Source organism: Chiloscyllium plagiosum, chromosome 14 (assembly GCF_004010195.1).
Source record: "Chiloscyllium plagiosum isolate BGI_BamShark_2017 chromosome 14, ASM401019v2, whole genome shotgun sequence".
Classification (NCBI taxonomy): Eukaryota; Metazoa; Chordata; class Chondrichthyes; order Orectolobiformes; family Hemiscylliidae; genus Chiloscyllium; species Chiloscyllium plagiosum.
The window spans coordinates 15,923,281-15,940,886 of record NC_057723.1 but is presented as its reverse complement, the minus strand read 5'-3'; positions in this window follow the sequence as shown (position 1 = coordinate 15,940,886).

Sequence of the window (17,606 nt, the reverse complement as noted above, 5' to 3'; positions counted from 1 at the left end):
AGAGTTCCCATCGTATCTTACCGTACTTTCCTCATTAAGCAGCTGCTCAGCCCCCTGGTATCAGTTCCATCCAATACCAACTTTAGTTTACCACGCACCTTTCCCGGAACAAGTCAACACCCAGAGGATGTCAGCTAAATGAATGTTGCCCTTTGCATCAGTACCATCTAGAAAAGGTTGCATCGCACCCAGATGATCACTGACATGTCAAAGATGCCATGGTTAGTTAAGGAAGTAAGCACAAGATGTTGGAGAAGGGCAAGATGGCACCATGAATCTCTGACAAGGATCTAGTGGACCCAGGTGAAAGAATAGTGCAAAGGAGAGAAAGCCTGTTCCTGGCAGGCTGGCAGAGGAGGACACACCACGCCTGACCGTGGCAGCCTGGCCCGAAGTCATAACCTGGGTCAGTATCATCTCCAAGATGTGGAGGAATGCCCAGCAATGCCATGAGAAGATCAATGACCTTCTCCCCTGTGTGAGGGTCATTGCTGTTGCTGCACCCAACTCCCATCAGCTTTCATGCTCTGCCACTCTCACTGTTACAGGCAACATCATCCATCACCTACCCTTAGCCCTGCCCTCCCACACCTGTAACCTTGCAAACAGTAGAAGCAGCCTGCTCTTCCTTGGGATGCATCACCACATTTCACCCACCAGCATCAGCAGTAACAAGTATGCAGCCACCTTCCATCTCACTCAGTTCCTCCCTTTCTCTCTCATTCCAGGAATAAACAATCCTTAAAAGGCAAAGTGCAGGTGGGGCAGTGCCAGAAATTAGGCTCCTTCTTTCCTACAAGGAGAAAATCCTGGTCCTTAAGAAGATTTACTCACTCCTATAGGGATGCTGAAACATCCATGTTTCACCAAATGTGCAGATACCATCTCTATTCCATTGCAAATCTGATAGGAAGAAGAAAACAAAATAAGGACACTTTGATGGCTCGGATGACAAAGCAGTGTATGTTATTTGGCACTTTTTTTGTAGATGGCACTGCTTTGACCTTACATCTGGCTGTTTGTCTCTCTGTGTAGCCATGACTTGGATTGCATTGAATTGAATTTATTGTCACATGTACCAAGGCACAGTGAAAAGCTTTGTCTTGTGAGCAATACAGGCAGATCACAGGGTTAAGTAGCATAGATAGTAAATATTAGGTAGTAATTTTTAAAAGCATGCTATTAAGTTTGAAGAATATAGAACGATTGGAGGAAATAAGAAACTTAGATCTGCATGCAGGAGCTCGCAATGAGTCGACCACATCCGGCGCCATCTTGCCATGAAGTGAATGTTACTGTTCCAGCATGATGCAGAGCGTCATACCCATACAGGATGTAGATTGCATCGATGTCTGTGGGGAGAGCCTGCTGCAGTGTCTGAAAGTGTACCCAAAGGAATGGGTCCTGCTGGCACCTTTGGCTCTCATCCAACAACAACCCTGTTCTTTTCATGGCTTCTGAGTGTTGTTGTGAATGAGTTGGTCACCAATGTCTGGGACAGAGAGGTGTGCAGCAAAGAGGGGGCTCGGGCAGTGCATTAGCATGGTCAGGGATTAGGGAACACCCAGGTCCCAGTCCACTGCAGTGAATGGATCTGCATGTCATGCTGTTCCCATTTAAACAACATCATAACAATGGTCTTCCAGCTCCCTCCCTCACAGGTTTGGAGGGATATGGGCCGGGTACTGGCAGGAGGGATTAGGTTGGGTTGGGATATCTGGTTGGTATGGACGGGTTGGACTGAAGGGTCTGTTTCCGTGCTGTACATCTCTATGACTCTAGGTCAAGACACTTAATCTATTCAATCCAAATGTGCTCATGGACATTTTCTTCCCATTTGTGATTTTGATTTCTAGTGATATACAGAGGAACGTCGATTATCCGAAGGACATGGGCGGGGAGTATTTCACTCGGTTAATAGAATGATGGATAATCAAATGCCAGATAACTTAGTTAGCCAAGTATTAGGACCTTGAGATCTTGTTTGAATAATCCAAAATTTGGTTAATCAAATACCAGATAATCAAGATTCCTCTGTAGAAGATGACAGTGGTTTTCAGCCTCACCACAACATGGCCAGGTGCTGACAGGTGGGACTAGATTGGGTTGGAATATCTGGTCGGTATGGACGGATTGGACCAAAGGATCTGTTTCTATGCTGCACATCTCTATGACTCTATGTCTGTGAGACTCTGAACATCCATATCACCTTCCTGATAGCCCTTCCTGTAAACCTCATTGGCTTCACACCTCCCCAGCTCCACACAGTCTGCCTACACCAGCCTCCACCTGCCACCTTTACCCCGAGCCCCTGGAATATGAAGTGATTGTACCAAGCGGGATCAGGCATTTCCTTGCCTTGAAGATGGATGCTCCTGTCTATGGAGGTGCCTGACTCCCTTGTGTTGCCTTCCCAACCATTCATTAAAATATCCCCCTTGCAGATACTATTGACCCCCTGCCTCACAAATGTCATGCCCCCTTCCCCACAGCCTGCGCCCTCCAGTGCCAAAGGATAACTTTGAAAAGTGTGGCGCTGGAAAAGCACAGCAGATCAGGCAGCATCCAAAGAGCAGGAGAATTATTGTTTCAGGCATAAGCCATTCATCAGAAATGTGAAGGGCTTATGCCCGAAACATCAACTCTCCTGCTCTGCGGATGCTGCCTGACCTGCTGTGCGTTTCCAGTGTCACACATTTTGACTCTGATCTCCAGCATCTGCAGTCCTCACTTTCTCCAAAGGATAACTTTTCAAGTCACCATTCCTTAGCAGTAGTTTCCCATCCAAGCTCTTTCTCTGGGTTATCTCAAGAATGTGACTTTAAAGAAGTTCTGGGATTTATATATTAATGAATCGAAATCTGCAACCCATTCTAAAATAGGAAATACTTAACAGTAATCTAGGTTTGTTCACAATGTTGTTTTAATTGCATGACACTGTGATCTTTTGCTATAAATTCTGTGTCTTATGATCCTGCCCCACTAGTTATCTGATGAAGGAGCAGTGCTCTGAAAGCAAGTACTTCAAAATAAACCTGTTGGGGAATAACCTGGAGTCCTGTAACTTCTGACTTTGTCCACCCCAGTCCAACATCAGATCCTCCACATATATGATATTATTCAACAGCTGTCCTGGTTGAATCATATGTGGAGTGCTGGTGTTGGACTGAGGTAGACAAAGTCAGAAGTCACAGGACATCATTAGGGTGAATGGGAAAAGGTATGAAAGAGACCTAAAGGACAACTTTTTCACGTAGAGGGTGGTACATGTATGGAATGAGCTGACAGAGAAGGTGGTGCAGGCTCATACAATTGCAACATTTAAAAGGCATCTGGATGGGTATATGAATAGGAAGGGTTTGGAGGGATATGGGCCAGGTGCTGGCAGTTGGGACTAGATTGGGTTGGTATGTACGAGTTGGACCAAAGGGGCTGTTTCTGTGCTCTACATCTCTATAATCTATGACATCAGGTGATGAAGGAGCAGCACTCCAAAAGCTGGTGTTTTCAATTAAACCTGTTGGACTATAACCTGCTGTCTTGCGGCTTCTGGTTGAATCACTTTTACCTTTTCTACCTGCAAGTATTTTTGAAATCATGCAATGGCTTTCCTTTTCCATCGATGAACAAATTACAACACAAATTACTCTGGCAACTCTCCAATGTACTTTGTTCTAATTACACTTCAACTTGATCTTCCTGATAATCCAGCCATAAACTGCTTCCTAATAAATCACCCTTTGCTTCTCCTCTGATTACTCTCCATGATTCTCTGCCTAGATCACATTTCTGTTATTCTCTGCACTTCTTGGTTGTGAGAAGTATGATAAAACACAAGAAGCCTGGTTAACAGTTGCAAAGAATTTATATAAATTGCAAAGCTGTTTACATTTTTGTCAATGCTGTAAATGATGTGCATCTTAGTCTCCTGCTTTGTCTGTTGAATACCTTTGCTTCCATGTCAATATCTCTGCACACAACAACCAGAAGATGGGACATCATTTAGCCACTTCCTCTCTCATCTTCCTTCCTGGTATTGGAAAATACTCTTCCAACTGTAAAAGTGGGTTTAGTGTTCACCATATGGATGCCAATACCAATTACCCTACAGCACAAAAGTCTTGCATAGCAAAATGCCGCTTATGTGCCTGTATAAAATGCAACCTTCTTCTTAATAAAAATGCTACCTTTTCTATTCACTAAACTAACTCAATACACATTCATACCAGACATGATTCACACAACAGATTGCTGTCGTAAAAAGTTTTGTATCATATCACTTCTGCAACTGGGTTGTATGAACTGACAAGAGCTCATTAGTTCTTTGATGTGTAAATATTCTGAATTAATGATTAAAAGATCAGCACTGATTTTATTGCTGCTTTGAATTTTTTTTTAGGGTTGACATGAATTCACTTATGGGCAGAAGAGAAAGCCAACCAAAGGAGCAACAGCATCAGCTTTGAGAGCTATACAAACCAAATCCATTCAATTCATTTCGAGAAGATACTGATTAAAGGCAAAATGACCAAAAACTGTCTATGACAGAGAACACAGGGAGCTAACACCGTCAACATATTGTCTAGCTATCACCATTGTTAACAGCTAACCCGAGAATGCAACTTTAAAAAAAGGTTTTGTGATTTACACATGAAAGAAATGAAACTATCACTGTACTCTAACAGATGAAAGGCTTAATAGACAATCAATGTTTCAATCTATGATTTCAGTTACATCACACTAAATTTTTGCTATAAATTCTGTGTTACGATCGAGCCCTTCACTATCACCTGATGAAGGAGCATCGCTCCGAAAGCTAGTGTGCTTCCAATTAAACCTGTTGGACCATAACCTGGTGCTGTGTGATTTTTTAACTTTGTACACCCCAGTCCAACACCGGCATCTCCAAACCATTCTGTTAACTACATGAAAGTTCCATAATAAATCCAGTACACTGAAGCATATTTGATTAATAAAGGCAAAATACATAGCTTGGGTATGAACCTTCCCCAGTACTAGTTTCTGATGGTTTCTGTAGCATTTTCCACAGCACAATTGATTTATTTGGAAAGCCTCACTTTTGCAGAAATTGAAAAAAAGCTGTAAAGGTTATTTTCTGCTGTAAGCATTCTCCAGTAGGTTTCTCAACACTCTTTCTACATATACTAACTGCTTCAAGTGGCTGCGCAGTCACTGACCCTGACAACAGCATTGAAATGGCAACTCACACAGTGCCTAAAATTGCAGTTCCTATGCTGCAGGGGAGAGAACACTCTCTGATTATTTGTGAGTGTTACTCTTAAATATAATTTTAGTTTCCTTTTTAATATTGTTATGGTGAGGAATATCAGTAGTTCTCAAGCCCAGACCCTGGATCAGGAAGGATGTCAGTATATGTCATACTGTTCTGCCATGCCAAAATGTCTTCCCTAATTTTGAAAGAGTGTATTAATCGTGTCAATTATTAATCCCAATACCAGATTCAAAACTGTTGGAGCAGTTCTGTTACTTCCTCCAGACATCCAGTTGACATCTTGAGTGAAGCAATCAATTTTGCAGCATGTAATGACAAATTAAGCACAGTTTAAATGGTAAGACATGCGTTGCTCTGACTCACTTGATAACACACTTGCTTCTGAATCAGGAATAGACTAAAATCCCACCCTAGAGAATTAAGTACAAAAATCTTAGTTGACACTGCAGCACTGAGAATGTGCTGCACTATCAGCAGTTGCCAGGGTTGGAGGGTTTGAGCTATAGGAGAGGCTAAATAGGCTGGGGCTACTTTCCCTGGAGCGTTGGAGATGATCTTATAGAAGTTTATAAAATCATGAGGGGATAGGGTGAATAGCTAATGTCTTTTCCCCAGGGTAGCAGAGTCCAAAAATGGAGGTCATTGGTTTAAATTGAGAGGCAAAAGATTTATAGGAGACCTTGGGGGTCAACGTTTTCACGCAGAGTCTGGTACAGTATGGAACAAGCTGCCAGAGGAAATGGTGGAGGCTGTTACAAATACAACATTTAGAAGGCATCTGGAAGGGTACATGAACAGGAAGGGTTTAGAGGGATATGGACCGAATGCTGGTAAATGGGACTCGATTACTTTAGGATATCTGGCCGGCAAGGATGATTCGGACCAAAGGGTCTGTTTGCATGTTGTACATCTCTATGATGCTATGTTTCTATGTCCTGTTGTTTGGGTGAAATAATAAAGCTGCCCCTACCACCACACCATCCCCCACCCCTAACACCCTTCCCAGCCTTCTGCAGTGTATGTAAAACTTCATATCGCATAATTTCAAAGAGAAACATGGAATTCGCCTTGAACAATGTCAAAAATATGGATTATCTGTTCAGTGTTGTTTCTGGGATCTTGCTATATATAAATTGTTTGGTTGCCATGTATCATGCATTAAAACCTAACTATATTTCAAAAGTATGATAAAGCACTTTGGAATATCCTGAGATCATGGAAGGCACGGTGTAAATATAAGTTTTCATTTCTACTCACACACAGCATTTGATTTAGTCTGTGTCCACATCAAGAGTGCGTTGCTGGGAAAGCATAGCAGGTCAGGCAGCAACCAAGGAGCAGGAGAATCGCTGTTTTGGGCATAAGCCCTTCATCAGGAATGAAGATTGAGAGCCAAGGGGAAGTCCATTCACTTGGAATCTCTACAACTTTCACCATATCAATTTAGATCCCAGACCTACAGACTACAAATATTACACAAAAGCTAATGAGAAAATTATACAAAGCATTAATGTGGGAAAATATAAAGCCACAAAATATTGGTTGTCCTTTTATTTGGAAACACATATTTCAGGGAAATGTAATAAAAGTAGTTAAAGTTATGGATTGCTAGAACAGGGTAAATAGGAACAGAATGTTTCTTGTTATTAAAATGATGGGCCATTGATACAAACCAAAATTCAAGAGTTAAAGGCAAAACAATTCCTTAATATAAAGTCTTGCACAACATTGAAATAAACTTCCAGGTTAATGCTGGATATAGAAACATTGAATGTAGCATAATCAGAAATTGAAACTAAAAAGGGATAAAGTACTATTGAAGAAGGCAATTATGGCTATTTGATCCCCTGGAGGTAAAATTTTGATCCCTGTGGCAACTGCTGTTGTAATTTCTATTGACATGAAATTATTTCTAGATGGATAAACAGCTTCTTGGAAGCATGCTCATATATTCTGAATGAATGATTTTCACCATGAGCGAGGAACTGAAATAAATTCAATTAAATCAGAACTAAAGGAGCTCCACTAGGTCATAGTGGCATATACTGTTGCATGTAATACTTAATATTATGTACATCACGTGAGAAACCATACAGTCAAATGTTGTTTGTATATTAGGGGGAGACAACTGAAGATTTCTTACAAATATTCTTGTTCAAAATCTTGAGGTTATGTAGAGGGTTGTATCAAATCTATTTGAGAATTATAAATAATCAAAAATGTTAAAGTGCCCTAAAATCTTTTAAAGTGCTCTATTGCAGATTCATTAAGTATGATTGGATTCAGGCCAATTGTACTTTTTTAATACTGGTTCACCGCCAGCATAGGGACAAAATGTTCATGCTTATTGTCAGAAACTGTACTTCCCTAATTAGCTTAAAATCATACAATACCAGGTTATAGTTCAAGAGGTTTATTTGGAAACATTAGCTTTCAGAGCGCTGCTCCTTCATCAGGTAGTGCTCCAAAAGCTAGTGCTTCCAAATAAACCTATTGGATATAACCTGGTTTTGTGTGATTTTTAAACTTTGTACAACCCAGTCCAACACCGGCTCCTCTACATCATCTCTAATTAGTGTCAGTGCAGAGGAGTTCTACTCTTGCTTTCAGAGGGAAAAGATTTACCTGTACCAGCTCTCTAAGGACTTAATAACTATGCATGACCAAATGTAGTTCTTATTGCTAACATGCAGTTAACTTCCTTGTTAACCAAGAATAGTGCCTCTTTTGTATTTGTTCTACAGTGATGCATCCTCTACCACTAATTACTAGATAGGCTGAAAACAAAGCAAAGATAAAACAAGACTGGAGGCAATTAACTATCTCAACAATCCTTACCCAAATTCTATTTGGCTTGTAGCACTTGATGCTGCTGTGTTCTGTCATGCCCAAGGTTTTGTTCCTCCTGTACAACATCCTAATCCTCCTTTTTGGAAGACAGCACTCACTTTTACAGCACACCAGCCTCCATCACATTCCCTTGTGCCTGATCCGGATGTGCAGAGCAGTGCATGCAAAGATTATACAGCCCACTCTGTCAGGAGTGTGCTGCAAGGCCCCTCAGGCTGATTCAAGCTTCTCATCTTCAGCGGATCTATTACCTGCTCCATCATGACCATGGTCTAAGTACAGGCTGCTTCAAATCAAGATTATGTAATGGAGGTATTAGCCATGATCAGAGATGGTAGCCCTTATAACTAGCCTAATGACATGGTGCAGATTTCTTGTGACCAGCACCAATCCAAGTATGGTTGCAGCCATTTTGCATTCATGCAAATGGCAGTGCAGATTGTGTTTGGCACTTTGAGTCTCAGGTTCAACCTTGTCATTAGAGACACCTACTCTGAAAATTCTGCAACAATTTAACTGGCACTCTGTGGACAGCTTATCGCTACTGATCTCCAACTTGATCCTACCCATCACCTTGCGTTATGACTGAAACTTTTATCCTTACCCCGAGCACTGTCTCTGTCTCTCTCCAGTTTAGTCCTGTCCACCATCATGATGCATATTCCCCCCATCAAGGACACAGTGGTGGCACTTATCTATAAACAGCCCCTCCCCCAGCATCTAGGTTCTCACATGCACTACCAGCTCCCTCCACTCTTTATATCATAGAAACTCTACTGTACAGATAGAGGTCATTCAGCCCATTTGGCCTGCACTGACTCTCCAAACAACATCCCACCCAGATCAACCCCATCACTGTAACCCACATTTACCATGGCTGAGCAACCTAGCCTGCACAAGCCTGGACACTATGGGGCAATTTAGTATGGCCAATCCACCTAGCCAGCACAACCCTGGACACTATGAGACAATTTAACATGGCCAAACCTAACCTGTGCATCTTTGGATTGTGGGAGAAAACCAGAGCACCCTACAGAAACTCACACAGACACGGGAGAATGTCACCTGAGGTTGGAATTGAACCCGAGTCCCTGGCGATATGAGGCAGTAATGCTGTGTTCACTTCAGGTCTCCCAGCTATAGGAAAGATGTTGTGAAACTTGAAAGGGTTCAGAAAAGATTTACAAGGATGTTGCCAGGGTTGGTGGGTTTGAGTTATAAGGAGAGGCTGAATGGCTGGGGCTATTTTCCCTACAGCATCCGAGGTTGAGGGGTGACCTTACAGAAATTTAGAAGATCATGAGGGCAAGGAGAGGGTAAACAGCCATGGTCTTTTCCCCAAGGTAGGGGAGTCAAAACTAAAGGACATAGGTTTAATGGGAGAGGGGAAAGATTTAAAAGGGACCTAAGGGATAACTTTTTTACACAGAGGGTGATACGTGTATGGAGTGAGCTGTCAGAGGAAGTGGTGGAGGCTGGGACAGTTACAGTATTTAAAAGGCATCTAGGTACATGAATAGGAACGGTTTGGAGGGAAATGCTGGTAAAGGGGACTGGATTAATTCAGGATATATGGTCAGAATGGACTAGTTGAACTGAAAAATTTGTTTCTATGTTGTACATCTCCATGACTCTATGACTCTCTGCTAACCATTGTGCCACTGTTCTGTCCATACGTTGGATCTATCCCCATCACATTCCTTGTATGATCCAGATTTCTGCCTCTAATCTCCACATTATTGACACACAATTGCCTATTACATGTCTGCTGATAGTCTCACTTGACTTTCTTCCCTCTGACCCATAGGATGAACAGTACCAACTGTCCTGGCTGACTTGGATAAACAACCCTTACTGATAACCATACATGTGCTCATTCTTATTTGTGCTCTTTTGAAAAACATTATCATTTTATCAGGTTCAATTATAAACAGTAAAGCTGTTTTGGTACAACTTCTGGCCAGCAGAATCAACTGTATTAAGAATTTACTTTAACTGCAGTGGTTGAATAGTCAACGATATCTTACATTTTGCTATTGAAGACTCAGCATCAACTGAAAGACATTTGAAGCCAAATACCTCAAAAGGCAATATCTCAAATACATGAAATCAAGATTTTCTTCTGACCTCTCTATTGTGAAGAATTGAAAAACGTCAAGTAATTTATCTGAACTTCTTACTTTCTTCCTTTTAGGTTCGGCAAACAATGTTCTGAGATCAATGAAGTCATCTTCTTATTGAGTGAAGTTTATCACTGGTGTTGGACTTATGAGCTTGTTTAGGCTCATCAACATATTTTCGAACTTTGAAGTGAAGCATGTGTGTCTACTCAAAAGGAAGAGTATTAGTTGCTGATGATATACAGCTGTTCTATATAGTATTGATCATTATATTTTAAAGTTACTCTCAGCAGTGCTTTGATTATTTTTTCATTCCTTCATGGGATGTTGATAAAGCTGGTTGTTCTAGTGATGATGCCCATTCCTAGTTGCCCTTGAAAAAGTACTGTGAGCTGCCTTTTTGAATCACTGCAGTCCATTTGCTGTACATTGACCCACAATGCTGTTCGGGATGGGATTTTCAGGTTTTTGATCCAGCAATACTGAAGAAAGGTAAAATATTTCTACATCAGGATGGTGAGTGGCTTGGAGGGGAACTTGCGGATGGTGGTATTCCTGTGTATCGTTATCCTAGTCTCTCTAGATCGAAACCGTCATGCATTTGGAAATGTTGTGACACGGGGAAAACTCTCCTGCTTAATTTAAACCAGCATACAGAAAAGATTTATCCCATGCAGTAATCAGTGAAAATTTGAGAGGCCAAGAACGTTTTCAAGTAAAAATTAACCACTTTATTTCTTAAGATAAAACAGAGAATACTTAACTAACAGTTAGTTAGGGGTGGCATGGTGGCTCAGTGATTAGCACTGCTACCTCACAACACTAGGGTCCCAGGTTCGATTCCAGCCTTGGGTGGCTGTCTGTGTGGAGTTTGCACATTCTCCCCAAGTCTGTGTGGGTCTCCTCCCACAGTCCAAGGATGTGTGGGTCAGGGAAATGGGACTGGGTGAGTTACTCTTCGGAGAGTCGGTGTGGACTGGTTGGACCGAAGGGCCTGTTTCCACACTGTAGCTAATCTAATCTTAAAAAAGCTAGTTACAACTCCTTCCTCTAACCTACCTTTTACCTTCCCTTCTATAATACTAGTAATATACTACCACCAAAATTAAAATTTAGCAAAAATTCAAGTTTTCAAAGCCAGCAAATGTCAAATCTTCTATTTGGATCTTCCTGTGTCTTTTTTCTTCTTCTTAGGGATTATGCTTCACATGTCTCAGATTGATAAAGGTACCTTTAAGAGAGTTTTTCTCTGGACAGTCTACTGATGTTGATGGCTTGGCAGTTCTCCTCTCAACTGTTCAATTTTCCCTGGTCTTATACCCCCAAAGCATCAGATTGTGTCATTGGCTTTTAAGAGTGTCAACATAATAAATTCAAATTTGATTGGAGTTTGGTATTTTTCGGGGTATAATTCAAATTGATTGGTCTAATTCAAATCTATTTTGTCATTTCCAGGCAACCCAGCTAATCTAGCTTTTGACTAAGTGTTACATTGTTACCTTATTGAGAACACTTGATGCTGTCAGGTAGTCCTCCTAGCTCTTAACTCTCTTAAAGGTTCAGTACACCCACATCTTCATAAGAGAAAATGCTGCCTCAGGAGTCTTGATGAAGTTCTGTAGTGGATCTTGCAGTTGTTGCCCATTGTTACTTCTGAGAATTGGTTGTGGATAGAATGAACGTTTGCAGATGTGGTGCCAATCACAGAGGCTGCTTTACTCTCAATGGTGTCAAGCTTTTTGTGGTGTTGTTGGATCTACAATTATCCAGACAAGTGGAGAATATTTCATCACATTTCTGACACATGCCTTGCAGATGGTGGATAGACTTTGGGGAGTAAGTTACGTACTCTGTTGACTGCTCAATATAGTCTGGTTCAATTCCCTGTCTGAATGATTTATCATTTAAAACCTGCTTGAAAGTGCAATATCTTTCTTGATTGCCATTATGTTTTGACTGTTGCTGTCTTCTCTTGTACAACTGATTTACTTCAAATACTTAATTCTGTTGATGCAGCTGACTTTACTGTTCAGTGTTTTAAATTGTTCAATCAGTTAAAGTGTGTTAATGTTAAATCTTCTTCAGTAAATTTTCTAAAGATAGTAATTATTTTTTTCATCACTGGATAATGAAGAAGAATTGTTAATAAAGCTTCATTATGAATAATTTTAACTTCCATTTTCTAATTTCCCTTTCCAGAAATGTTCCTTAATTTCTGCTAATTAAAGTTGGAAAAGTTCTAAATGTTTCAGAATTACCTTTCTATTTTTGCTATAAATGTTGTTTTCAAGTTTTTACACATCATTGACCTGTCTTAAAATTAAATAATACTTCGTTCTATCTTTTTGTACAAAAGAGAGGAAAACGTTTTTTCACATCATAGCAACAATTGTGGATCTCGAGACCTCATTCTGAACATCCGTCTTGCACAGAAATGTTGGGTAGTGGCCAGTTGTGTTACGGGTTAGCTGAAATATTGGCTCGTGAATCACTCCTCAGTCCTGGGCACCACCACTTACACAGTAGAGAGGAGGGCTCCAATCTGTGCAATGCCCATTGACAAGTTAGAGCTGACCTGCCCTCCGGGCCTTGGCAGCAACAAGAGCTTTTCCAATGCACCAGGCAACTATGGGATGATTCAAACAGATTTGTAAGCCAATTATTTTACTTTCAACAAATCTGTTTAATATCATAATGAATAAAAATACCTTGTATTGTTAATGAAGCCATGCACCTCTTTCTCCAGATTTGCTGTCTCCAGCACAGGTTTAAAACAACACCTCTCGCATGTTACCCCACACTGTGCATTGTTTTTCCACCTTGCAAAGTTGTTTGAAAATTTAAGTATTTTATCATTGTACACAGAATACCATACTTTCCACTGGTCTTGCAGTTTGGATATTTTGTTGATTGTATCAAGCATTGAGTTTGTACTTAGAACCTACAATCTTCGATGTCCTGAGAGGATCATTTCATCGTAACATCCATCCTTCAGTCGCTCTTCAACACCGTAAGGATTCGGTTAGTTCAGCAATTCTTTCTGAAAATTCTTTCCATGGGATTGGAGGCAATCATCAAATCAACAATTCTGTTTGTCAGTAATCCCATTTGAAAAAATCACATAATGACTGATTTTCCCCGAACCAGCTCACAAAGTGTTTTTTTAACTGTATAGGCTTCAGTCTAAATGATATGGACTCTAGTTGTGAGTATGGAAAATAAATCTGACTCTAAATCTGACTCAGCAGGTCTGGCAGAATCTGTGGAGAGAGATCAGAGTTAATGTTTCAGGTCGAGTGACCCTTACTCAGAAGTCATCTGACCAAGACATCAACTCTGATTTCTCTCCACAGATGCTGCCAGACCTGCTGAGTTTTTCCAGCCATTTCTGTTTTTATTTATGCATCCACACTTATTTTGGTTTTTGCTGTTATGATTTATTAACAGAGAGCTTAAGGGTTGCGTGCTATCCTTTTCAATGGGATCACATGGGAGATGGTTTTACATAGTGATCCCTGCACAAAACAAAACAAGTCTAAACAAGTGTTTATCCAATACTGCCTGCTTGACATTAAAATATCTTGAACAATGTCCAAGTATCAGGTTTTAGATCGTACCATTGCACTATGATTTCAAATATTCCTCTTTGTCCCATTTTTAATTTACCCAATGAATTGTTTGTTTTCAGGCTTACAGGCTGAGAATCAACAATTAATCATTTCGTGTCTATATGTGGCCATTCCTTTTGTCAATAATCACTTTGCCAAATCTATGAAAGAAACACCTAAATGATAGATGCATGATTTAACTATGAATAGATCCCATCTTTCCAAAAGTTTCCTATTTCATATTCTGAGGGCTTTGAGAGATAATGATAGACTGATAATGTTTGTACATTAAGAGTGAACACACAAGCCACATGAATGGTTTAGCTTCAAAGATTCATGATTTTGTTTTGTCAAAAATATAAATCATATTAGTATTATAAAGGACTTGGTTCAATGTTATAGTAATATGATATCAGAAGGAATTAATCAAGACTGTCTTGTATATAATTAATTTTACAATAGAAGTATCTAAATGAGATTATGTATTAAGATGATAACTGTATCAAATGTTAAACAGTGAATCTGTGTAAAATTAAGTATTTGTGCTTGAATATTTAGATTAAAGATAATTAAAATTAATTATTGGAATTAGACTCTTCTCCAGCCTCTAAATGTCCATCTTTTTGTCTTCTCAATGGTTCAGGTTCTGTGGGTCTGAGATATTTTCAATTCACGAAGAGGCAGTTGTGAGTTGTTAGTTACAAACGATACAGGGCTATTTTTACCATTGCAGTGGTGCACAGCTGGGTAACATTGATAAAATGCTAACCAAAAATTCAAGAGTCTTCCTATATATTTAGAGTCAGTTCATAAGAATATTCAATGGGTTTGCAGTGCAACATTTATTGCCCACTGTCAGCTAGCTTAACTGGGGAATGCAAAACAGTAGTTCAAATTTAATGTGAAAGATCCAGTCAAAAGAAACCAGCCATAAATAAAGTAAAATCTGTTTCATCTTTTATACATGCTGAGAAAGGATTTCAAATGTTTTTCAGTTTTCTTATGGTGGTCAGGAATGATAAAGGGGAGATGTATAACAAGTGGCGAAGTGGACAAGCTGCTAATTAAAGTTGTCACAATGATTGTCCTATTTGGTAATTCAGTTGGACCATTTTCAGAAGAATGCTCCAAACCCATCAGTAAGTAGCAGCTAGGTTGAGCAGTGTGTGGATGTAGAAATTGAAGAAGATGGCAAGGCACAACTACAAAACAGGACCATCTCTCACATAAATTGTCCAAGACTGCATCAAATTGTGGCCAGTTAACTTATACTATTATTGCACATATATATCTGTGCTCGGTTACAAACATTCATCAAGTAACACAACATTTGTGATGTTGCTATGTTTGCATTTTCCAAGAGATTTATACATCAAATCATTATAACACAACCTAGCGAACAGTATAAGTTCAGTTACTTAATGACAAACTGTCATTGTACGCAAAGTAATTCAAATGACCTTTCCAGGTGCACAACAAGATTGTACAAAATTCAATGGCATAGAGTCCAAGTGGAGGAAAATCATAATGAGCAATTCCTCTGGCAGAAGCTTCCTGAATATATGCTGCTGCAGATCATGGAGCTTGATGGGCTCTTCCAAATGCGGAGCATCTGCCATCACGCTCTTACATCTTGTCCCATTTTACACTCACTCCCACAGTCAAACACACAGACTGATGCACCAGACAGTATTACACAAACACTGTTCGAAAACAGTTGGTAATCTAGTTCTCAGACAACTATGTTCCATTTAATACAGGAGCTGTGGAAATGAAATGCTGCCCCATGTCCTGTGATCCCATATATGGCTATCAGTGTAATGCTTTAGATTTCTGGATAACCACTCTGTTATAGTACACAGCACCAGCTTCAGCTATGCACTTGATTAACTGCAAAGTATTTACATGTTCAACATCATTGTATTTAAGACTTGTAAGTAACTATGCCACTGACTGTGCTGTCTCCAAGCAACAGAACAAACATTATCACTTCTCATTATTATGCTTCAAAGGTTTTTTTAGTTTGATTGATATCCAAAATAGCGAAGATCCTCCGTTTGGCTGCATTATTGTAACTCATCAATTTACTGTTACAAATTAAAAGTGACTGATATTGGTTTAATTATATCAAGTATATTCAAAAAGTAATGCTGCTGGCATTCAAACTGTTTTCCATATTCCATTGGAGTGCAAAGATATCTCCAGTTCAGGAGTTATTTTGAAAGCCTGCTCTATCATGAAGACAACATTAGTCTAAATTAGTACTTGTTACAAACATGTTACTTGCAATTTCCATTGATACTGTCAGTGGAGATGATTTACTAGGCCAAACAGCCCTGCTATCTGGAAAGCTAAACTTTTAGGTCCAATGGCCAGGTAATTCATCTTAAGTGCTGTACCCATCAACGCAAACAGACTAGACAATTGTGGAAATTTTAACCCAAAAGAATGGTGCATTTGGGTTGAGGGTGAGGTTTAAAACCTGAGAGATCTGTTGCATAAACCCACCTTCAATATTCTGACTTTCCTTTTAAGTGAAGCCAGAATGAGGCCTTACAAACAACATGCTGTAAGGATGTATTATGGAAATTTAAATGTGTTAAAAGAGCCTGTTTAACTGATTAATAGTCAGGCTTTTAGATTTTAGCTCCTGTAAACTGAGTTTCTTGGATTGGTAACTCAATGACTCCCTTGAGGTGAAGCTTTGGTTTACTCTGGAGGTGAGTGCCTTCATGCTGACTCCTTGAATCAAATTACCTGCTTGAGGAGCCTCTACAGTTTGGCATCTTCCCAGCCATCTGTACCTGCACTAAGGTTTCAGGCTGCATCATTAGACCATCAACACTCCCACCCAAACTCCAAACAGGACCACACCCCACCTGATTTATATACCCTTCTCGATCAACCCTCATCTTCCCAATTGACACTCCCCTCTGATCAAACACCACCCACCTACTTCCCAACCTGATCAAAAGCCTCCTCTGTCCATTCATCCTTCTCTCTTCTGACATCCTTGCCTCATAACCACCACCCTCCCTGTCCCTGTCCCTGTCCTCTCATCAGTCTCCTATTGACCCAACACACCCCAGCCCACCCTGCTGATGTCAATAAACTTGCTGCTGTGCCAACTTGTCGCTCACACAGAATTAAGTCAGAAATCAGGGTGACGTCTCAGTCTTACTGACTCCAGCTACATGCTGTGGACTGGAGAGTTCCAAATGACTGCTTTTCCATGATTGTGTGACTGATCCATTTTTTTGCAGGTCAGGTAATTAAAAACTCTCCCCTATCCACACACACTAACCATCAAAAGGCTGTTCACAACATAAACATTGAGCTAAATGTTAAAAAAATACTGTCTGAACAGAATACAGTGAACTGGACCATATATTACCTACGGACCAGTTGTTACTTTATTTGTCATGGAGTCTTGCTGCTATGTGAATTTGAACTGCAAGCCAATGATCTTCAAAATTATTATTACTTTTTAAACATGAGAGTCAAATGTCTGATTTAAAAAAACACAAATACAAGCCAAAACACATTGTAGGGCAGGGTGAAAAAAAATCAAGTTTGCAAAATTTGTTTCTGCTGATGAAATTTTAATCTAAGATTCTTAGACAGGATCTTTCAAACCCATGATCACTTCCACCTATAAAGGCAAGGGCAGCAGATGCATCAAAACTCCACAACCTACAAGTTCCTCTCCAAGATACTCACCATCCTGACTTGGAAATATATCATCATTCCTTCACTGTCACTGGATCAAAATTC